At 47.0% G+C, this 24,024-nt stretch overlaps 1 long non-coding RNA gene across 2 annotated transcripts in view; it reads left to right on the forward strand.

Annotated features, from left to right (window-relative positions):
• The window catches only part of LOC141417960 (uncharacterized), a 66,666-nt gene extending 43,829 nt beyond the window's left edge, over nt 1-22,837 (forward strand). For both annotated transcript variants that reach the window (XR_012442558.1, XR_012442557.1), the window contains exons 3-4: nt 604-5,775; nt 19,468-22,837. This is a non-coding gene — a long non-coding RNA (uncharacterized lncRNA). The remainder of the gene's footprint in view (nt 1-603; nt 5,776-19,467) is intronic.
• The last annotated feature ends 1,187 nt before the right edge of the window (nt 22,838-24,024 follow it).

Below are 24,024 nucleotides of genomic sequence, written 5' to 3' on the forward strand. Positions count from 1 at the left end.
CTATGGTGTAAGTGGTCTGTGTTGGCAGACACATTGCTGTGAGGCCTATGACCATACATTCACAATGTGCAACCATCACCACTGTCCATCTCCACAGCTCTTTTAAAAGTTTTTTCCTCAATGGTTGGAACCACATGCAGGGCTTATGCATGCTAGGCCAGAACACCACTGAGCTTGGCTCATAGCCAAAGAAAACTGAAACTGTGTCCATTAAACAGTAAGTCTGTATTCTCCTTCCTCTCTGGAAACCACCAGTCCTGTTTCAATTGGTGGTGCACATGGAACCCAAGGCCTGCTACATCCTCAGCCACACCTTTGGGAATTTCACTCTCCTAAGTATCTTATATAATTAATTTCTCCCCACATTTGCAGATAGGTGGCAGGGAAGGTTTGGCCAGGTCACCACCTATGACTCAAACTCCAGAATCCCCAATCAACACTAGAGAGACCTCCTGCTCTGCCCAGTACTATTGAGCACTAGCACCTGGGCTCCTTTGGAGGCACCACTCAGCTCATCATGCTATCTTGGATGAGGGAATTTAGGATGCTAGAATTTAAGATTTCCTCTCCACCTTGGGTGACTCTCACTGCTCTCCTCCACAGCCACAGGTCCTGTGCTGTTCACTGGGAGGTGAAGAGGACTGGCATTCTGACTGACAGGTGGAAAGGATGCAAGCTGGAGCAGGTCCAGTCTATGTTGATGCCAGGAAGCAAAGTGGAGGTTGCAGAGGAAGACCTTCTGCACACAGCTCACAGGCCTGGAAATACTGAATTTCAGGAGCAGCACTTTGGGGAACAGAGCAGAAAGTTCTGTTTTAGGTATTGATTTGAAGCCTTAAGGGCACTTGAAAAAGTATGTGCCTGGTCTATTCCCAGTCTTCTCATGTTTTGGTTCCAGGTGAGATGTTCCTAGTAGTGACATCTATGTCTCTCTGTCTGACATAGTAGCAGTCGCTATTTCCCTTCTCTGCCTTTTCTCCTTTGCACTTACAAGCACTTGCTTGCTAAATGACCTGATTTTATTGTCACCAACTGGAATGCAAGCTACCTGAAGGCAAGTGTTATGTTTTGCTCACTGCTGCAGGTCCTGGATGAACATGAGCTCACAGAGGGATCACTGACTCAGGCACAGTAGGCCCAATGCTGAGGGCCTCTGAGAGACTTGAGGCCAATGACAATGTTTCCATTTGGCTTCCCTTAACAAATCCTTACTCCATAATAATGAATCATTCTAGGTGACAGTCATCCTTTCTACCAACACAGTCACAAACTGTATACGAGTCTCAGAAAAAAACAGTCTCTGAGGTTCGCAGCATAGATTTGGAAGGGATTTCTCCTCTCCAGACACCTTCAGGTGACCTTACCACTCACCACCGTGCTCTGCAAAGATGCATTGGAAGGCCATATTGATGGCACATGATACTTGACTGGAATCCCATGGGGAGAGCCCCATGGGAATTTGCCATTACAGGGGAAGATGGTTTGCACATCTCACTCCTGTGCTGGACAGAGGCTTTTGCTTGGCTTGTTGGCCCTACAGCAGCTTGAAAGTTTTGTTTGGCTCCTTCCTGCAGCTGGTTGAGTCTACACCCCGTCAAGCCCTCCAGCATGGTTTCAAGATCCACAGAGCACAGGGTCCTCTGGCTCTCTGTTCATTTTTCTCAGCTGTCCTTAGCTTTCTTGGAGCCAACATGTTGTGGAACTGAGGCTGTGAATTTGGGTCTGCACACAGCAATATAGCCTTAAATACAGTTCACAATCCTTGCTGGAAGAGGATGCCACTGGGTGTGACCCCATCATGGGGTTGCACACTGGTAAAGGCATGGTCTTTGGAGGACATGCCCTCACAGAACATACCACTCTCTACCTTCCCCGTGGGGTGGGGCAGCCACAGGACCATGTTGGGGGAGTGTGCCTGTGTTGGGGGTGGTCCTCAGCAGGATGCAGACTGGAATATTAGGTGTGCTGGATCATCTTCTGTCTATGTGTCCTGCCTTCTCGTCTTCAGAGGACAAGGTGAAGTTTGGTAGAAGAGCAGGCTCACTAGCTCTCCTCAGGGTCAGGAGTGAAGGTAGAAGGATCTGTGGGGAATGGGGTAGGCACAAACTCTGGGCACAGTGGTGATTTAATGAGGGCATTGAATCTAAACCCCTGGCACACCTGTTCTCTCAAAGGAGGTAGGTGGCCATCACCTTTCCAAGTGTTCTCTGTCATACAGACTGACATATTTCACCTGGATAATAACCCAGGTCACACACGGCTGCCAGGATTGCAGGGTCCAGGCGTTTGGGCAGAGTCTCAACAGCAGGACTAGGTGATCCTTCCTCCCCTTGGCTTATCAAGGGTGCCCCACACTGGTCTAGAGTGGGCCTCTCGCTAGGGTTTTTTGTGAGCATTTGAACAATCACATGGAAAGGTATGAGAGTATGTTATACCTTAATTCTAGGATTATACACTTCACCTGCAAAATGGTCTCCCCTGTAAAGGGCAAGGTTCCCGTCACCATACCGTAGAGGACAATATCTAGGGTCCAGACATCCACCCTTGGGCCATCATAGGGTAGACGCAGGATGACTTCCATGCCAGGTGTGTAAAAGCACCACACCCATCTGTCAGCTCCTCTCCAATCAATTACCTGGTGCCAAGGCCAAAGTCAATGACCTTCACTTTGCCTTGGGCATCTAGCAGGATGTCCACTTTCAGGTTTCTGGGTACCATGCCTCTTTTGTGGCAGTATTTCACTGCACACGCTAAGTGCTTGAATATGCTGCAGGCCTCATCCGCACACAGGTGTTGGTAGTCTATGATATGCTGCTAGAGCTGCTGTCCAGTGACATGTTCCATGACCAGGTAGACATGGTCCACTGTTTCCATCACCTGAAGAGTCTGATGATTTTAGGGTGGTACAGTGTCTTCAGTATTGACATTTCATTTGCATTGTAGGAGCTTTTCTCCCACTTCTGCTGCAGTTTCATTCCAACCTTGGTTCCCATGAGACGATGATATGCTAACCTTACATAGCCAAAGCAGCCTTCCCTGTGGTCCTTAGGATCCTATACTGAGCCTTGAGGATCTCTGCATCAGTAAAGTTGGCACTGAGAAGGTGCTGTGATGTCAGCCCCTGATCCCTCCCTGGACACAGTGCTTGTGGCATTATTACTGAATTTAAAGCAAGAAACAAATGAAATATCCAAATAGAAAAAAAGAGCAATTAAACATACCCAAGAATAAAAACAAAAAACAATGCTGAGTAAAAAAAAAGAAGAAAATGTGCCAGAAAAAGGAAGAAAGTAAAAAACAATTTAAAAAATCAAGTCAAAATGTACATAAAATTGAAAGATATAAGGAAAAACAGAAAAGAAAAAACAAAGACCAAAAACCAAAATCCAAAACACTGTCAACCAGCTTTATATTTGTTCAGTGAGTCACCACCAAGAGCTTCCTGTGCTATATGGACAAAAAGCCAGCTCAGGCAAACTCCTTATATACCTGCTCAATGGCAGTTGGCCTTACTCACAATGGCCCTTTGGTGAGGTCAAACAAATGGACCAATCACAGTTGGGTGCACCCCATGGTGCTTGTCTCCTTGGTCCAAAGACCATCACAACTTAAAAAAAAAAAAACAAAAACCAAAAGGTAACAAACTCTAACAGTGTTTGGCTTAGATGGGTCATGGAGACTGGCCTTTACTCCTGAGAAATTGAAACCAGTCTTCAATGGCCTCATCATTTGGAGTGTGAAAATCTGTGATAACTTCAGCTTTTAAAGACCTCGTCCTATCTGCACTCAAGGTATTCAATTCCTTTGTCTTTAAACCTGGAGTGATTGAGTCTAAAGAATGGTAGCGTCTCCCCTCAACATGCTAGTATAACAAAAACCTCTGCTCAATCAGACACCATGGAACATGGTATTATGTTATTAATGTGTAATGGGGAGAGGGAGAGAGAGAGAGAGAGAAGAGAGAAAGTAGCCTTAGAACTCAGAAGGCAGTGGGTTGGTATATTTAAAGTGATGAAGGACAAAACCATCAGCCAAGAATTATAGCAAAGAAAGGAGTGAGAAATGGGGGCATATAAGGGTGGGTCAGCTCCTTGGTGCTGCCATAACAAAATAGACAGGGTCATTTGTAGTCCACAGAAATTTATTTCTCACAGTTGTGCAGGTTGGCAAGTGCTTGATCAGGCCTAGGGGAACTTCAATGTGCAGAGGGCTTGTTTTGCATTCTCCCTCTAACTGCAACCTTGGTTACTGTATCCTTGCAAGGTGGAAGGGTAGAGCCATTCTTTGAAAGAAAACAATGTAGCATCCAGATGCAATAGATAAGATTTTACTTTATTTACCACAGATGGTTTGTTGCTGCTGTTCTTCTGTAGCAGGGAGGAGGATCAATAGAAAATAGACTGGGCCTGAGTCCTGAGAAAGTAACAGGAGGTAGGGATAGCATAGCAGAGAGATAAAAACCTGAGATATCTGAACATGAGGAAGATCACATGGCACCAGGGAGGGGAAAGTCTCATAGCACTAGGGTAAAGTAGACAATAAAATTAAATATAACCATATATGGATTAGACCTTGCTTCTTGCTTCTATAACCTGCTTGCAAGGGTATACAAGGTGAGACCCCTTTGTTCTCGGGGCAGAGCCTTGGACAGGAGTCTGCTGAGTCTGTGCTGGCACAATAAAACGTTGTTTCCTGCTAATTGCCTCAAGAGTCCCCTATCTCAGCTAGCAAACTCCCGCAACACTTCTTCTTGGCAGGTGGGGGGAGGGCTATGGGAGGGAGTCCAGTGTGTAGCCCCAGCAGACTTTGAACTCGCTCCTTTCTCATTTTATTGTTTTGGCTACTACTCAGAGCCTCAATGTTTGCTAGGCAGGCGCTCTGCCACTTAAACCACTCAAGCCACTCCACCAGCCTGGACTTGAACTTTTGATCTTCCTTCCAGAGCCTTTGAAGTGCTGAGATTACTGGATTACAGGTACGCCAAGTCTCCCCACCTTTTTCTTTTCATTTAACATTTTTTGGGGGTTAGGTGGGATTAAACCACACACCTGCCTAAAGCCCTGGGTCCCATCTTCCCTCCTGGATTCGTAATTTTTGTCTTTTGTTCTCTTTTGAGTTTTCAATGCTGGGAATTAATCCAGGGTGCTTCTGACATGCTAGGCAAGTGCTCTACCGCCAAGCTACATCCTCCTTGTGATAAAGAATCCCAGGGAAAGAGCTGAAGGCAAGCTCCCTCCCCCAGCCGGGCCTGGTTTCACAGATGTGCTAGTGTGGTATGCTGTAATCTTGTGGCAATGTGATAAGTTGTAACCCTCTGCTAGTATGATATGTTGTAACCTCCTAACCAGAGGCTAACTGCCAGGTTTGCTTTTGTTCTTCCCACTTGCTTGTTTCTACATTCTGAGGCATACACACCCCACAGCCCAGGGCTGCAGGGCCAGTGCCATTTTTGGAGAGATCTAGGGTGCTGGCCTGCTAGCGTAATAAATCTTCATTTCCTCCAGCCACCTGGGTTTGAGTCTTGTTCTCACTTGTCTGACATTCTTCCCACAACATTTTGGAGGCCCCAGCGAGATCAGACCACTGAGCCTTATTGGGTAACGGGTCCCAACTCCTGGACACTGCAGCCTGTGTGGGTTTCTGTACCGGGAAGTGTGCACTCCTGATGTGATTCCGGGATTTCCTTCCAGACGACTGAGAGAGCCTGTGGAGCCATGGACCGGGTCCTCAGACTGGTAGAGTGAAACGGAGACCTGTGCCAGATGTGTGCACCAGGTAGGAAGCCCTGGGGTATTCAGTATAAGGAGCCATCCGAACCCTGAAGAGTATCCAGGATGACCCCTTCCCTTACTCTGTGACCAATTTGATTCCAGTCAACTGGAACTAGAGCATGCCAGGATTTTAGGAGAAAATAAATAGGAACTGATTGTTTTAAACTCTGAGTGAATGGTGTGTGAGTGAGCGGCTTCTTTGGAGCCAACATGGCTATTTTTCTGGGATTTACTGTGTGTCTAGAATTTGCCTTGAATTCCCTACTCTGGGGACTACAAGCAGCTTTCTGCAAGCTCAAAAGTGTCACAGACCTCCAGCTAGGCTCTGCAAGGTTTCCTGTAACTGTGACCACAGTCTGTAGGGAGGTTGAGGGGAAACTCTGTACCAGCTTGTTTCTCTTTACTGACTTGTCTTTCTGACCACCTGTGAACCACACACTGCAAAATCCCCCTGGAGGTAAATAACTCATCTACTGACACTGATCCTGGCTCAGGGCTTTGAGAATTTATCTCCCCTGAGTCTGCTAGCATAATAAAGTTCCTGCTTCCTGCAAAGTGGTCTCAGTGACTTTGTTTCCCTCATCATTTCCTTGGACAGCTTGACTCCCTTGCATTTCAGACTCGAATTTGTGGCTCCATGGCTGGGTACCTCTAAGGTCCCCTAAAGGCTATGGAATCCGAGTGGCTTGATCTGTGATTTCACGGTGATTGGCACACGGTCCATGGTGGGATCGGGCTAGCATCCAATAGTAAGTCACCCTGATGGGCTGAACCCACTACAGCCAAGCCACACCCGACCCCATTGCCTGGGGTTGTGACCAGACGAGCACCTGTGTGGCCTCTCATTGAGAGGCACCCCCTTCCTTTTGTCTGTCCTGTGGCATCGATAGTCACCAGGCATATATAAAATGGGTTCCTCTGGGTCAAAGTGCCCGATGGTGCTCAGACCATCATGCTTGCTAACTTTGGGGACAGCTTCTCGGGTGACTATGGAGTCCACATGAAGCCGAGCTTTTGTGAGGTAGAATGGCTCACCTTCAATGTAGGATGGCCCACAGAGGGCACACTGGACCTAGCCACTATTGCCTGAGTGACAGACATAGTCTTTGGGGATCCAGGTCATCCAAACCAGTTTTCTTACATTGACTCCTGGTACATCCTGGCCACCCGCCCACCTGATTGGCTATGTTTTCATGCACCCCGGAGAGACACAACCATTCTGTTAATGGAAAAGTAAAAGAAAAAAAAATTGAAGTCCACCACACCTTGGAACCTGAGCTGCCAGACCCGCCACCATATGTTCCTCTGGTTTGCCTCACTGCCCCAGCCTCTCCAAGACCTGAGTCTGACTCAGAGGACCCCAACAGAAAGGAGGAGGCATCAGAGTCGACCTCCCACCCATGTCATCCAACGGCTCCCTTGTTATACCCCCCTTTGCTTTCAATGGCCTCAGAGAAAGATATGAGTCATTGGGGAAGGTCACTGAACTCTGGGAAGCTAATAAGCAAGGAGGCAGAAACCCCAGCTGTGGCACTGTGCCCTCTGCTCAAGACTCTGGGGCCACCATTACCCCAGGCAGACGGGTCATAAATGGATAGACCCATGCAGCATGTGTACCAGCCCTTAACTACCACTGACCTCCTGAACTGGTGGCAGCACACCCCAGCATACTCAGAGGAACCACAGGCTGTAATCGAGCTCTTGACCAACATCATGCACAGCCACCAACCCAACTGGGATGATTGCCATCATCTCATGTCTACCCTCTTCACTTCTGATGAGTGCCGGTGAGCATACCAAGCAGCCAGAGCATGGCTAGTTACCCAAGCTCCACCTCAGAATGCAAATCCAGAGTGATGGGCAGATGAGAGGATCCTGGACACCAGACAGGACAGGGATCCAAACACCCCCGCTGGGCTCCAACTGATCCAGCGTATGAGACAAGCCATCCTGGAGGGAGCCCACCAGGGGGCACGAGGAGCAACCAACCTTGCCAGGGTCAGTGAAGTCACACAGAAGCCTGATAAGCTAGCTGCCTAGCCAATTCTATGACTGGTTATGCGATGCTTATCATTGGTATACTCCATTTGACCCTGAAGCCTCCAATAACCAGTCTATGATCAACACTACCTTTGTCCAACAGTCTGCCTCTGATGTTTGCCGAAAGCTACAAAAGATGGAGGGCTTTTCAGGTGCCAATATTGACCAACTCATTAGTATAGCAACCAAAGTAGTAGCAAACTGAGAGGAGATGGCCAAGAGAGAGAAAGAAAAATATCTGGAAAAAAAGGCAAAGATCCTGGCTATGGCCCTCAAGGAAGGAGACGGGAAGACCAGAGGCCAGAAGGGAGGCCCCAACAGGAGAGAATGGAGAAACCCTCTGGGAAAAAACCAGTGTGCCTACTGTAAGGAGGAGGGACATTGGAAAAATGAGTGCCCTAACAAGCAAAAAAAAAAAGGAAAAAGAAAGAGTGACAGTGGCTGCTGCCAAATCCAAGGAAGCCTGAAACCTAGAGACAAACACAGCCTGGGGAGACGAATCCGACTGAGGGTAACTGGGCTCCCTTTTGATTGGCTCTCAGGAGCCCATGGTCAAAATTGACATTGAGGGCTGCCAAATAGCCTTCATTCTGGACACTGAGGCAGCCATTTCTACCATGACCACACCAACCAGTTGGCTCACCAAGGACTCAATCACCATTATAGGGGCCACCGGAAACACCAAGAAGGACTGATTCTGCGAACCGCAAGACTGCATGGTTGGTGGACACTGGGTCAGGCATTGGTTTCTGTGTGTGCCAGAAGCTTCAGGCCCCCTTCTGGGAAGAGACTTACTTTCTAAACTAGGCACCACTGTATCTATGGGTCTGGTACTGCCTACATGAGCGCCTTGCTGGTGCTAACCTTGGTGGTCAGTCTTGAAGAGTGGCACATACACACCCCCAGGGACAATAAACCCATTGGTCCTCAACCATTCCTAGATCACCTCATAAAGTGGTTCCCAAGCATTTGGGACCAGGATGGGTGAATTGGGCTGGAAACAGGACATCCCCCAATATTGGCCATGGTCAAACCAGGAGCTAACCCTGGACATCAAAGACAATATCCGATACCTTTAGAGGCCCAGAAGGGAATCGGGCTACACGGTCAATGCCTATGGGACCAGGGAATCCTGAGGGAAGTGCAGTTGGCCTGGAAAACCCCTTTACTCCCTGTCAAAAAGCCAGGTCCAGTGATTATCGACCAGTTCAAGATCTGCGCCAGGTGAATGAGGCAACAGAGCCTATTCATCCTGTCGTCCCCAACCCACACACTCTGCTGAGTTTGATTCCTCCCACCACTAGGGCATTCACATGTCTGGACCTTAAGGATGCCTTCTTCTGCCTGCAACTGGTGGAAGCTAGCCAGCCCCCATTCACATTCGAATGGGAGGACCCTGACACTGGAGCAAAAAGACAATTAATCTGGAGTAGACTTCCACAGGGCTTCAAAAATTCCCCCACTATCTTTGGGGACGCCTTAGCCAGGGACCTTGAAAACTGCCGACCAAAAGACTGCACTATCCTCCAGTATGTAGATGACATACTCTTAGCAGCCCCCACCCTAGAGGCCTGCAAAAATGGACCAGAAGAACTACTCCAATTTCTGCAGGAAGCAGGATACAAAGTCTCACAAAAGAAAGCACAAATCTGTCCAGAGGAGGTCATATGCTTGGCTATCACCTGAACCAAGGGAAAAGAGGCTGGGAACTGGGAGAAGAGAAGTGATCCTCTGGTACCCATGCCCAGAGTCCTGGAGACAGATCCGGGAGTTTCTGGGCACCGAGGGCTTCTGCCGCCTATGGATCCCTGGATCCTTGGTCACTGCTGGGCCACTGTATGTGGCACTAAAGGGGAACCCCATAGGACCATTGCACTGGGGCCCTGACCAAGAGGATACATTCCAAAAAGTTAAACGACACCTGGGTGAGGCACCGGCCCTGGCTGTCCAGGACATCACTTGCCCTTTGCACCGCTACATCCATGAGAAGGGAGGCATAGGATTAGGAGTCCTGACCCAGTCACTGGGGCCATGGAACCAGCCATTAACCTCCAAGAAATTAGACCCCGTGGCCTCAGGTTGGCCCCCCATACTTCCGGGCATTGGCAGCAGTGGTCCTCTTAATGCAAGAAGCAGATAAACTGACTCTGGGAAAGTCATCCTGCTCCAGATTCCCCATAAAGTAACGTCTCTGCTCAATGGCACTGCCAGTCAATGGGTGACCGCAGAATGAGTGGCCAGATATCAGGCTTTATTGGGCGAGAACCCCCGGGTATAAGTTGAAACAGTGAGGACTCTCAATCCCACCACATATTTTCCAGAAGAGGAGGGAGAACCTCTCCACTCCTGCAAGGAGATTCTAGACAAACTCTTTTCTTCCTGGCCCAACCTCATAGACACCGCCATTCCCAAGGCCAACCTGGAGTGCTTCACTAATAGAAGCCGGAGCCTACAAGAGGGAGGAAACTGGACCACCGTCCACAAGTAGTGGAACATGGACATCTGCCAGGCCATTGGTCAGCCCAACAGCAGGGTTATATGTCCTCACCAGGGCCCGCACCCTAGCAGATGGAAAAAGAGCCAACATTTGCACTGACTCACGTTACACCTTTGCAACCTTGCATATCCATGGGGCCATTTACAAAGAGAAAGGCCTATTGACATCTGGAGGTAAAGAAATCAAAAAGAGTCAACAAATCTTAGAGTTGTTAAAGGCAGTCTGGAAGCCCCAAGCCATTGCCATCATCCATTGTCCAGCCCATACCAACTGACCAGACAAGATCAGCCAGGGAAACCGATTGGTGGACAGGATAGCAAAAGAAGCAGCTCTCTCAGAAGAAGTACAAAAGGAAGATGCTATTCCAGCTAAAGTATGCTTCACCCTCCCTGTCCTCCCGGACTGACTGGAGTACAGTGCGCAAGAGAGAGAACAGGCCCATGAAACAGGGACTAAAGAACTCAGAAGGCTGGTTCATAACCCCAGAGAGAAGGATGCTAATACCAGAAAAGACAGCCCCGGGCCTGGCAAGGCTGGCACACGACATCATCCATTTGGGCAAAACCTCCCTCCAAAGACTGTTACACAAATACCTGGTCATTCCCTGATTGGCAACTTTGACTCAGTTGGCCAGCAAGACTTGCCTGTGCTGGACCCAACATAACCCAGGACAGGGACCTAAGCCCCCCACTGCTCTCTCAGAAAAAAAGAGGTCTACCCATTCCAACACTTAGAGATGGACTTCACTGAGATCCAACCAAGTAAAATTTAATAGTACCTCCTGTGGTGGTCTGCACTTTCACAGGCTGGGTAGAGGCAAATCCCACCCATACAGAAAAGGCCACAGAGGTGTCAAGAGTGCTAGCCAATGGGCTGGCAGAGTGGCTCAAGTGGTAGAGCACCCGCCCAGCAAGTATGAGACCCTGAGTTCAAACCCCAGTGCTGCCAAAAAAAAAAAAAAAAAAAAAAAACCCTAAGAGTGCTAGCCAAGGAAATTATTCCTCGGTTCTGGGTACCTAGCAGCATTGGGTCAGACAACGGGCCTGCCTTCATCAGCCAGGTGGTCAAAAGCATATCTCATGCAGTTGGGCTGACCTGGCATTTGCACAGCTGGTATCACCCCCAATCATCAGACTGAGTGGAAAGGATGGACAAGACTATCAAGACAACACTAGCAAAACAATGTCAAGACAGGGCTACCCTGGCCAGATGTATTACCCTTGGCACTGTTCAAATTTAGGTGTACACCCAGAAAATGCACTCTCTCTCCCTTTGAGGTCCTGTATGGATGGCCGCCACCACTAATACCTGCACAGGCTGGAGAGCTTCAGGAGGTATGGACAGATCAGCCTCCACAAGTTCCTGAAAGGCTTGGTGCATGCTTCCAGGGAGATTGCCTGGCCCCTCGACCCCTGGAGCCTGCCCCTGTGACCCTTGAGCATTTGCATCCATGGAGCCCGGGGGACTGGGTTTGGGACAAAACCCCAATTAGAGGGAGTGTAGACCCCCGAAGGGAGGGACCTTACCAAGTTATTCTAACCCCTAAGGTTGCAGGACTGAAACCATGGATTCAGCACACGCACAGCAAGCCAGTGGAGGATCCAAGCCTGAAGTGGAAATCCCCAGCCAACCCAGACCAGCCGTTGAAACTGACCTTGACCCAAGGGAGTGCCAATGAGGTCCCACACAGACCTACTGATTCTACTCACAGCTGTAATAATAACAAATGACTCACAAACAAACCCTCCAGACCCAGCTGAGGTCTCTCATAAACTGATATGGGAGGTCAAACTCTTGGAAGGAGAAGAGGGAACTGTATTAATTAAATGCACCATCTGTGCTTTTGTCAGCCCTTGTCTTGTCTCCTTTAGGTATTGCCCAGTTCCAGAGGCCAGAAGATGGGCCCAACTGGGGCCCTCTACCCTGACTTGCTCTGGCCCATCCAGAGATCGCCTATCCAATTTGTTTGGCTGACCACCTTGGAACAGGAATGACTCTGGGGGGCCTTCTTGATCCTTTCTATGACACTGGTCAAGTGTCAAGATTTTTGCCTCTCCAGAGGCTTGAAAAGGGGAGCCCCCAAAAGCCAGGGTGTCAGTAGTCAGAGGCTGTCTTCAAACCTCTTCAACCTGAGTGAGCGATCTAAGGCACAGGGAGCAGGAAAGGGAGACCTCTTCCAATTAACAATAGATGAACCACAACGATGGGGAACTGGGGTCTTTGGGCTGGGAGGATTCCTCGAAAATCATTGGGGAGACCCTGCAGTCTTAAAGATCCTTAGGCTTGAGATTAAAGCAGCAAACGTCTCTCTCCAGTTAGTAAAATTAGCTCCTTGGACCCCTGGGCACAGGGGAAAATCCTCCCTCCCTCCTCGGATGGGACTGATCAGCCTCCGTAACACCTCAACAGCCCTCTCATGAAAATGATAGCTTTGGCCACCAGCAGCCACCAGCTAGTACAATGAGCAGACCCTGAACTAGGCTATTGGATTTACCTGAGGCCCGGCCAAGTGTCATATGCCGGGGTGGGCCTGACTAATATGTCTGAGATACATGAGCTGGGCCTGGACAACTCAATCCAAAATGACAATACCTGTCTCACAGGCCCAGCTATCTAAATAATTGGAGAAACTAAAGGCTTTGGTAATTGCACCAATCTGGTAAAAGGAGTCAAAGCACCTAATGGGACTTACTTTGCCTGTCAGGGCGGGATTCACACCTGTTATGAGGGAGGGGAGGGGAACTTGACCAGATCTGAACATACTTCCCAGGACTGAAGTTGCTCAATACCTAAACCAATAAGCTGACAACCAGACCCGTTTCCAACAGGACCCCATCCTCCTCCTGGTACTTCTTTTTTTTTTTATTTATTGTTTTATTATTCATATGTGCATACAAGGCTTGGGTCATTTCTCCCCCCTGCCCCCACCCCCTCCCTTACCACCCACTCCGCCCCCTCCCTCTCCCCCTTACCCCCTCAATACCCGGCAGAAACTATTTTGCCCTTATCTCTAATTTTGTTGAAGAGAGAGTATAAGCAATAATAGGAAGGAACAAGGGTTTTTGCTGGTTGAGATAAGGATAGCTGTACAGGGCATTGACTCACATTGATTTCCTGTGCGTGTGTGTTACCTTCTAGGTTAATTCTTTTTGATCTAACCTTTTCTCTAGTCCCTGGTCCCCTTTTCCTGTTGGCCTCAGTTGCTTTTAAGGTATCTGCTTTAGTTTCTCTGTGTTAAGGGCAACAAATGCTAGCTAGTTTTTTAGGTGTCTTACCTATCCTCACCCCTCCCTTGTGTGCTCTCACTTTTATCATGTGCTCATAGTCCAATCCCCTTGTTGTGTTTGCCCTTGATCTAATGTCCACATATGAGGAAGAACATACAATTTTTGGTCATTTGGGCCAGGCTAACCTCACTCAGAATGATGTTCTCCAATTCCATCCATTTACCAGCGAATGATAACATTTCGTTCTTCTTCATGGCTGCATAAAATTCCATTGTGTATAGATACCACATTTTCGTAATCCATTCGTCAGTGGTGGGGCATCTTGGCTGTTTCCATAACTTGGCTATTGTGAATAGTGCTGCAATAAACATGGATGTGCATGTGCCTCTGGAGTAACAGTCTTTTGGGTATATCCCCAAGAGTGGTATTGCTGGATCAAATGGTAGATCGATGTCCAGCATCGATCTGTGGGTGTTCTCTTCAGTTTAGAGACCATTTCTTTTGATGAACAGAAGCCTTTTAGCTGTATGAGGTCCCATTTATCTATGCTATCTCTTAGTTGCTGTGCTGCTGGGGTTTCATTGAGAAAGTTCTTACCTATACCTACTAACTCCAGAGTATTTCCTACTTTTTACTGTATCAACTTTAGAGTTTGTGGTCTGATATTAAGATCCTTGATCCATTTTGAGTTAATCTTGGTATAGGGTGATATACATGGATCTAGTTTCAATTTTTTGCAGACTGCTAACCCGTTTTCCCAGCAGTTTTTGTTGAAGAGGCTCTCCTGGTACTTCTGAGAATTGCCCTGGAAGGAGCAACAACCACAGGAGCTACTGCTATTGGCCTCCAACAAGTCCAACACAGCCAGCTGTCTGAACAAATCTGTGAGGATTTAGGATTAGTATAACAGAGCATCGTCACCCTACAGACTCAGACTCACTGGTGGCTGTAGTCTTACAGAGCCATAGAGTCTTAGACCTCATTACTGTGGAAAAAGGAGGAATTTGCGTGTTTTTAGGGGAAGAATGTTGCTTCTATGCAAACTAGTCAGGGATAGGGAGAGAAAATGCATGCCAATTACTAGAGAGGATCAAGGCAAGGGAAAGAAACAAGGAAACATTTTGGAATACAGGATGGAGGAGCTGGCCCCATGGACAGCCCCCCTGGAGGCCCACATACTGTGCTCCTTATGCTATTGCTGTTAGGGCCTTGTGTGATAAACTCCTCACCAGGTTCATTCGCAACTGGATGAAAGCCGTTAGCTTACACTTAGTGAGACAATTTTAAAGACTGCCCCTAGATGACTCCCCTGAAATGGTCATAAGGGATTATGAAGAGTAAGAGGAGGGAATGATAAAGATCTGAAGACAAGCTCCCTCCACCGGTTGGACCCGGTTTCACAGATGTGCTCCCTTCCCTGTCCCCGGTTTTATAGATGTGCTAGTGTGATAAGCTGTAACCTTATGCTAATATGATATGCTGTAACCTCCTAGCAAGAAGGTAACTGCCACGTCTGCTTTGTTCTTCCCGCTTGCTTGCTTCCGCATTCTGAGACATAAAAACCCTGCAGCCTTGATCTGCAGGGCTGGTGCCATTTTTGGAGAGATCCTGGGTATTGGCCCACTAGCATAATAAATTTTCCTTTCCTCCAACCACCTAGGTTTGAGTCTTGTTCTTGCTAGTCTGACACCGTTCCTGCAACACTTGGATATACTTCTTAAGTCATTCCTTCTTTCCCATGTGTTTTTTGACCTTTCATCCAGCCAGCTTACTGAGTTCTTCTTAGATTAGTGTACCTGAAAACATCCTAGAATTTCATGCACATAAAAGTACAATTTCTTCTCCATTGCACTTTTTTGTTCTTTCATTTATTTTTCTTGTCTGACTGTGCTGTCCATGACATCTAGTACAAGGTAGAATGTTACTGGCAATAGGAAGCAGAGTTCTCTCCTGTCTGATTTTAACAGAAATTCCTCAAATATTTCCCAGGTAAGGATACGGTTTGCTAAAGGTATTTGATAGATATCCTTAATCAGGTTCAGGAAGGTTCCTTCAATTCTGATTTGGTGAGGTTTTTATAAGGATATTGTAGCAGGGAGGAGGATCAGAAGAAAAGCAGGCTAGGCCTGGTCTATTCCCAGACTTTTCTCATGTTTTGGTTCCAGGTGAGACTCTCCTAGTGGAGCTGTCCACGCCTCTTCTGTCTGACATGCCAGCACCCCTTCTTTCACTTCTCTGTCTTTTCTTCTGTGTACTCATAAGTACTTTGCTTGCTAAATGACCTACTCTTATTGTCACTACTCAAATGCAAGCTACCTGAAGGCAAGCGGTGTCCTTTGCTCACTGCTGCAGTCCCTGAACAATGAGTGTTCACACGGGAGTCACTTCCTCAGCCAGGGCAGGCCTGAACCTGAGGCCTCTGAGGATTGCGAGGGCCACAACAGTGTTTCCACTTTGGTTTCTCCTAACAAGTAACCACTGTGCAAGTTCCACTTTGGTTTCTCCTAACAAGTAACCACTGTGCAATAATGAACGCAATGGAGGTGATTCTCATCCTTACTACCAACACAGTCACACACTGTATGAGTCCCAGAAAGAAACAGTCTCTGAGGTTTCCCCCATGGATTTGGAAGGGATTTCTCCTCTCCAGGCAGCTTCAGGTGATCTGGCAGCTCACCACCCCAGTCTGCAAAGGATGCGTTGGAAGGCCATCTCAGTGGCAGATGATACTTGGCTGGAGTCCCGTGGGGAGAGGCCCATGACAATTGGCCATGACATGGAAAGATGGTTTCACACCTCACCCCTGTGTGGGACAGAGGCCTTTGTTGGGCTTACTGGGCCCATAGCAGGTTGAAAATTCTGCTTCGATCCTCCTGAAGCTGGTTGAGTCTACACCCCATCAAATCCCCACAGAATGGTTTCAGGATTCCCAGAGCACAGCGTCCTCCAGCTCTCTGTTGTTACTGTGTCTTTCTCAGCTGTCCATAGCTTCCTTTGGAGCCTCTATGTTGTGGAACTGAGAGCATGACTGTTGGGTCATCACACAAAAACATAGTCTTAGAATACAGGTCAGGATCCTCCTTGTCCAGGGCTGGCTATTTTTACTGCTAGAGACTGTGGCCACAGTGTTGTTACAAAACAGTAAGGCTTTATATATGCTTCCTGCTGTCCAAGGGGGATCCTGGGCTATGCTTGGGGAAGACTGTTGCTTTTGGATTAATAGATCAGGACAAGTTCAACCTAACATTCATAAAAAACCCATCAATCCTTTGAGAAGCCAAAAAGGATGGCTGTCATGGGAAAATACATAATCTTGGCTCTGCTGGCTTCTATCCTTCTTGGGCCCTGTAGTATCTATGTTATTCCTTTTGCCGTTGCTCTGTGCCTTATTAATGTTCTAGCCAGATTAATTTCTTCTCATCTCCATGCCAGAATGTCACAAATTTACAACATGGGTTCCATCCTCTGCTGCCTGACTGTCCAATGCCCCTTAGTAACCTGGACCAGGCATCCATATAATTTTACTCCATGTTCAATTAGACTCTGTCATGTACCCATGGCCTGCACCACCATCTTCTGGTAGAGCAATGAGTACATAGGCAGGGACACCTCTACCATGCTTCCCAGATCAGAGAGTTACAAAAGGACATTCTCCCCACTAAAACCAGTATTGGTTTTGTTGTTCTTTCTTCTCTCTCTCTCTCTCTCTCTCTCTCTCTCTCTCTCTCTCTCTCTCTCTCTGTGTGTGTGTGTGTGTGTGTGTGTGTGTGTGTGTGAAGAAGGACCCTATTTTAAGGAAACATGGAGGAGAAAGGAATACTAATGAACAGATGGAATGTGTGGAGTGGATCATGACCACTGGAGGGCTCAGTTGGAACAGGAAAGGAAAAGCCAAGTTTGCACAGATTTTCCCCATTGCAGGAAATTCAAACCATGATCCAGGAAAGGTACAACCAATCAGTAAGTTGTATAAAAACAGAGACAGCCCATCAAACATGGTCTAACCTGAGATATAAAACCTATTCCCACTTCTGTCTGAGTGAGCTATTCTCCTTTGTGCAGTTGCCTGCCCTCATCTCCCTTCCTTTCTTCCTTTCTTTCTTTCTTTCTATTAGTTTATTCATACGTGCATACATTGTTGGGGCCATTTCTCCCTCTGCCTTGCGACCCCTCCCTCTTACCCCCACCCCCCTTGCTTCCAGGTACAACCTGTTCTGCCCTCTTCTCCAATTTTGTTGAAGAGTAGACATAAGCAATAATAAGAAGGACATAGTGTTTTTGCTAGTTTGAGATAAGGATAGCTATACAGAGAGATTCCTAGCATTGCTTCCATGCACAAGTGTATTACTATCTGAATTGATTCATTTCTACCTGTCCTCTTCACTACTTCCTGATCACCTTCCTATATTTACCTCTGTCATTTTAAGAGCACTGTATTAGCTCCTCTGCAGTGGGGACATCAAACACTTTCAAGTTTTGGGTTTCCTACCTTTACCTATTCCTCCTGCTCTCCCCTTAGCGTGTGACCCAAGTCCAACAACATTGCTGCCTTTGCCCTAGATCTAAAGTCCACATATGAGGGAGAACATATGATTTTTGATCTTCTGAGCCTGGCTAACCTTGCTCAGAATAATGTTCACCAGTTCCATCCATTTGCTTGTGAATGATAAGATTTCATTCTTCTTCATGACTGAGTAAAATTCCATTGTGTATAAATACCACATTTTCTTAATCCATTCATCAGTAGTAGGGCATCTCGGCTATTTCAAATACTTGGCTATGTGAATTGTGCTGCAATAAACGGGTGTGCAGGTTCTCTGGAGTAACCTGAGTGACATTCCTTTGAGTATTTCCCTAGGGGTGGGATTGCTGGATCATATGGCAGATCTATGTTTAGTTTTTAAGAAGCCTCTGTATTGTTTTCCAGAGTGGTTGCACTTTCTTGCATTCTCACCAGCAGTGTGTGCATTTCCCCTTTTAATGGCCTCCTTATAAATCTTTGTTTTCTCCTACTCACTGCTTTGGCAAATTATTTTAATAACTCAAGATTCCCAAATCCTTGACAGTAAGGAGTTAGTGCCTTTCAGCAAATGTACTATAAGCACCTCATACAGAAGTATAAACACATAAACCAGCAGTATAGTCCTTTGTCACTGTCATGTACTGTACATAAATGTAGTGCTACCCTTTAACATGACTAGAGCACACTCTGTTTATGACAGCATCAAGGGCGTAATGTGTTTGTACTACACCATTAGTATGCCTGCCACTTCCCTAGGCAATAGGAAATTCTTGGCTCAGTTATAATGTACGGATCCACTATGGTGTAAGTGGTCTGTGCAGCAGAGACATTGCTGTGAGCCTATGACCATGTGTTCATTATGTGCAACCATCACCACCATCCATCTCCACAGCTCTTCTTTTAAAAGAGTTTTTTCCTCAGTGGTTGGAACCACATGCAGGGCTTATGCATGCTAGGCCAGAGCTCCACCACTGAGCTAAGCTCATAGCCAAGAAAACTGAAACTGTATCCATTAAACAATAAGTCTATTCTCCTCTCCCTGCCTCTCTGGCAAGCACCAGTCCTATTTCAATTACTGGTGCACATGGAACCCAAGGCCCTCTATATCCTCAGCCATAATTTTAGGATTTTCACTGTCCTAAGTATCTTGTATAAGTGGATTTCTCCCCACAGTTGCAGATTGGTCACAGGTAAAGTGTGGCCAGGGTCACCACCTATGACTCAAACTCCAGAATCCTCAATCAGTAGTAGACAGGACCCCTGCTCTGCCCTGAACTGTTGAACACAGCACATGGGATTCTTTGCAGGCACCACTCAGCTCATCATGCTATCTTGGATGAGGGAATTTAGGATGCTAGAATTTAAGATTTCCTCTCCACCTTGGGTGACTCTTGCTGCTCTCCTCCACAGCCACAGGTCCTGTGCTGTTCACAGGCAGGTGAAGAGGACCGGCATCCTGACTGACAGGTGGAAAGGCATACAGGCTGGAACAGGTCCAGTCTATGTTGATGCCAGGAAGCAAAGTGGAGGCTGCAGAGGAAGGCACTTGTGTACAGACCTTCTGCACACAGCTCACAGGCCTGGAAATGTGGAAGTGCAGGAGCAGCACTTTGGCAAACAGAGTGGAGAGTTCTGTGTTAGATGCCGATTTCAAGCAAAAGGGCACCTGAAAGAGCGCATGCCTGGTCTATTCCCAGCCTTTCCTCAAGTTTTGGTTCCAGGTGAGATGTTCCTAGTAGTGACATCCATGTCTCTCTGTCTGACATAGTAGCAGTCGCTATTTCCCTTCTCTGCCTTTTCTCCTTTGCACTTACAAGCACTTGCTTGCTAAATGACCTGATTGTATTGTCACCATCTGGAATGCAAGCTACCTGAAGGCAAGTGCTGTGTTTTGCTCACTGCTGCAGGTCCTGGATGAACATGAGCTCACAGAGGGATCACTGACTCAGGCACAGTAGGCCCAATGCTGAGGGCCTCTGAGAGACTCGAGGCCAATGACAATGTTTCCATTTGGCTTCCCTTAACAAATCCTTACTCCATAATAATGAATCATTCTAGGTGACAGTCATCCTTTCTACCAACACAGTCACACACTGTATGAGTCACAGAAAAAGTCGCTGAGGTTTCCCTATGGATTTGGAAGGGATTTCTCCTCTCCAGGCAGCTTCAGGTGACCTCACAGCTCACCACCTCACTCTGCAAAGGATGTGTTGGAAGGCCATCTTGGAGGCAGATGATACTTCATTGGAATCCCGTGGGGAGAGGCCCATGGCAATTTGACATTACACGGAAAGATGGTTTGCATACCTCACTCTTGTGCTGGACTGAGGCCTCTGCTGGGCTTGCTGGGCACACAGCAGCTTGAACGTCCTGCTTGGATCCTTCCTGCAGCTAGTTAAGTGTACACAATGTCAAACCCCTGCACCATGGTTCAGGATTCTCAGAGCACAGGGTCCTCTTGCTCTCTGTTGTTGCTTTTTTTTTTCCCATCAGCTGTCCATGGCTTTCTTTAGAGCCAACATGTTGTGAAACTGAGGCTATGAATTTTAGGCCTGCACACAGCAACATAGTCTTAAAATACAGTTCACAGTCCTTGCTGGAAGAGGCTGCTAGAAGGGAAGGTGCACTAACTCTTCTCCTTAGGTGCAGAGTGAGGGTGACAGTGACTGTGGGGAATGGGGTAGGCACAAACTCTGGGCGCAGTGGGGGCTTAATGAGGGCATTGAATCTAAACCCCTGGCATACCCGTTCTTTCAACAGGAGGTAGGTGACCATCTCCTTATCAAGTGTTCTCTGTCATACACACTGACATATTTCACCTGGATAATAACCCAGGTCACACACGGCTGCCAGGATTGCAGGGTCCAGGCGTTTGGGCAGAGTCTCAACAGCAGGACTTGATGGTCCTTCCTCCCCTTGGCTTATTGAGGGTGCCCCACACTGGTCTAGAGTGGGCCTCTCACTAGGGTTTTCATCAGCATCTGAACAACATTTCTTACACCCATAGAAAGGTGTGAGGGTATGTTATTCCCTAATTCCAGTACTGCCCGCTGCACCTGCAAACTGGTCTTCCCTTTAAAGAGAAAGTCTCCTGTCACCATACCGTAGAGAACAGTACCTAGGCTCGGGACGTCCATCTTTTTGCCATCATAGGGTAGATACAGGAAGACTTCGATTTCTGGTGTGTAAAAGCACCACACCCATCTGTCAGCTCCTCTCCAAGTATATGGTGCCAAGGCCAAAGTCAATGACCTTCACTTTGCCTTGGGCATCTAGCAGGATGTCCACTTTCAGGTCTCTGGGTACCATGCCTCTTTTGTGGCAGTATTTCACTGCACACGCTAAGTGCTTGAATATGCCGCAGGCCTCATCCGCACACAGGTGTTGGGCGTCTATGATGCGCTGCTAGAGCTGCTGTCCAGTGACATGTTCCATGACCAGGTAGACATGGTCCACTGTTTCCATCACCTGAAGAGTCTGATGATTTTAGGGTGGTACAGTGTCTTCAGTATTGATATTTCATTTGCATTGTAGGAGCTTTTCTCCCACTTCTGTTGCAGTTTCATTCCAACCTTGGTTCCCATGAGACGATGGTATGCTAACTTTACATGGCCAAAGCAGCCTTCCCTGTGGTCCTCAGGATCCTATACTGAGCTGTGAGGATCTCTGCATCAGTAGAGTTGGCACTGAGAAGGTGCTGTGATGTCAGCCCCTGATCCCTCCCTGGACACAGTGCTTGTGGCATTATTACTGAATTTAAAGCAAGAAACAAATGAAATATCCAAATAGAAAAAAGAGCAATTAAAATGTGACTGAAAAAGAAAGTAAAAAACAAAAAAAAATTCAAGTCAAAAGCACATTATAATGAAAGATAAAAGGAAAAACAGAAAACAAAAACAAAGATGGAAAACCATAATCTAAAACACCATCAACCAGCTTTGTATTAGTCCACATGGTCACTCACCAAGAGCTTCCTGCACTATATGGACAAAAATCCAGCCCAGGCAAGCTCCTTATATACCTGCTTGATGGCAGTTGGCCTTACTCACAATGGCCCTTTGGTGAGGTCAAACAAATGGACCAATCACGATTGGGTGCAACCCATGGTGCTTGTCTCCTTGGTCCAAAGACAGCCCAGGCCAACTCCTTATATACCTGCTGGCTGGCAGTTGGCATTACTCAAAATGACCCCTCATGAGGTCAGAAGACAAATGGGCCAATCATGGCTAACACAAGCCACAGTGCTTGTCCAAAGACCATTACAACTTTAAAAAAGAAAAGAAAGACACAAAATGAAAAGGTAACAAACTCTTAACAGTTTTTTGCTTAGATGGGTCATGGAGACTGGCCTTTATTCCTGAGAAGTTGAAAACAGTGGATGCTTCAATGGCCTTGTCATTTGGAGTCTGAAAATCTGTGATAACTTCAGCTTTTAAAGACCTCGTCCTATCTGCACTCAAGGTATTCAATTCCTTTGTCTTTAAACCTGGAGTGATTGAGTCTAAAGGATGGTAGCGTCTCCCCTCAACATGCTAGTATAACAAAAACCTCTGCTCAATCAGACACCATGGAACATGGTATTATGTTATTAATGTGTAATGGGGAGAGGGAGAGAGAGAGAGAGAGAAGAGAGAAAGTAGCCTTAGAACTCAGAAGGCAGTGGGTTGGTATATTTAAAGTGATGAAGGACAAAACCATCAGCCAAGAATTATAGCAAAGAAAGGAGTCAGAAATGGAGGCATATATGGGTGGGTCAGTTCCTTGGTGCTGTGTGACAAAATACTTTAGACAGGGTCACTTGTAGCCAACAGAAATTTGTTTCTCACAGTTGTGCAGATGATGATCCCACAGGGGTGGGCACCAACCCACCCCCAAGCAGCCTGCTTCATTTTGTACTCTGTTCAGAAGTTCTATGGATTTGGGACTTAGGTGACTCTGAGGCCTTTTTTTATAGACTCATGTGGGGTTGTTGTTTGAAGCAAACTTGACCAAGTCACCATATGGAAGACGAAGTCCTGCTTTGGTGACTTTGGGGATGTAGGATCCACATTCCCCTGGGGGAGGCTGGTAATGACAAGGCCACTGTACCAGAACTTTCTGTTTCCTAGAGTTAATTAGTTAGGCATTACTCTCAGGCAGTGATTGAATAATATCTAAAGGTGCTTAGCTGATCAACAGGTGCAAGGATTTTCCCCATGCATTATCTGAGTTACCTTCTGCAACCATATAGGGTCCTGTGTAGAATAACAAGTACAATCACCCCATCAGTAATTAGGGCAAAAATTGGAATGTTTGGGAAAGGATCACATGGCTACAGACATATTAGTAGTGTCCTCTCTTTTCTCACTGCTCTGTGGTGTGGGCACAGAACCTGGAGTCTTGGGCAGCAGTCTATCTTCCTAACCTCGGGGCTGAAATGTAGCCGTGTTTCATGTGTGTAGGGTTTTTATGATCCACACTATAGAGAGAACCCCCACAGCTTCTTGTTATAGGCAGTTCACAAGGGGGTTTGTCTGTGCTCTGCAGATCCCAAATGAATCAGCTTCCCTAGTGGCTAAAGAAAGAAAGGGGACTAGTGTTCATATTGGAAGTCAAGGACGTGAGATTTTCCTGTTATTCTAAAGGATAGCTCAGGTCTCTGTTGGGATAGAGTCTCTATAGAACTGCATAATCTGTCATCTTTCTTTTCTATATATTCTCTGCCTCATTTTTTATTCTCACCAAAGGAGTAGGAAGAAGATGAAAGAACATGGATTCTAATTTGGTAGTCAGGTGCTCTACCACTTGAGCAACTCCACCAGCATGGATTCTAATTTGGAACAGACTCAACTTATCCTCAGATTATTCTGAATATGCATGTTTGGAGTTGGTTGGGTGACAAAAGATGTTGGAGAACCAACTGACACATGATAGACAGTGCCAAGAAATGGGCAGTGGTCTATTTAAGACTTAGTCTGAGTATTTAAA

Source organism: Castor canadensis, chromosome 16, assembly GCF_047511655.1.
Source record: "Castor canadensis chromosome 16, mCasCan1.hap1v2, whole genome shotgun sequence".
Classification (NCBI taxonomy): domain Eukaryota; kingdom Metazoa; phylum Chordata; class Mammalia; order Rodentia; family Castoridae; genus Castor; species Castor canadensis.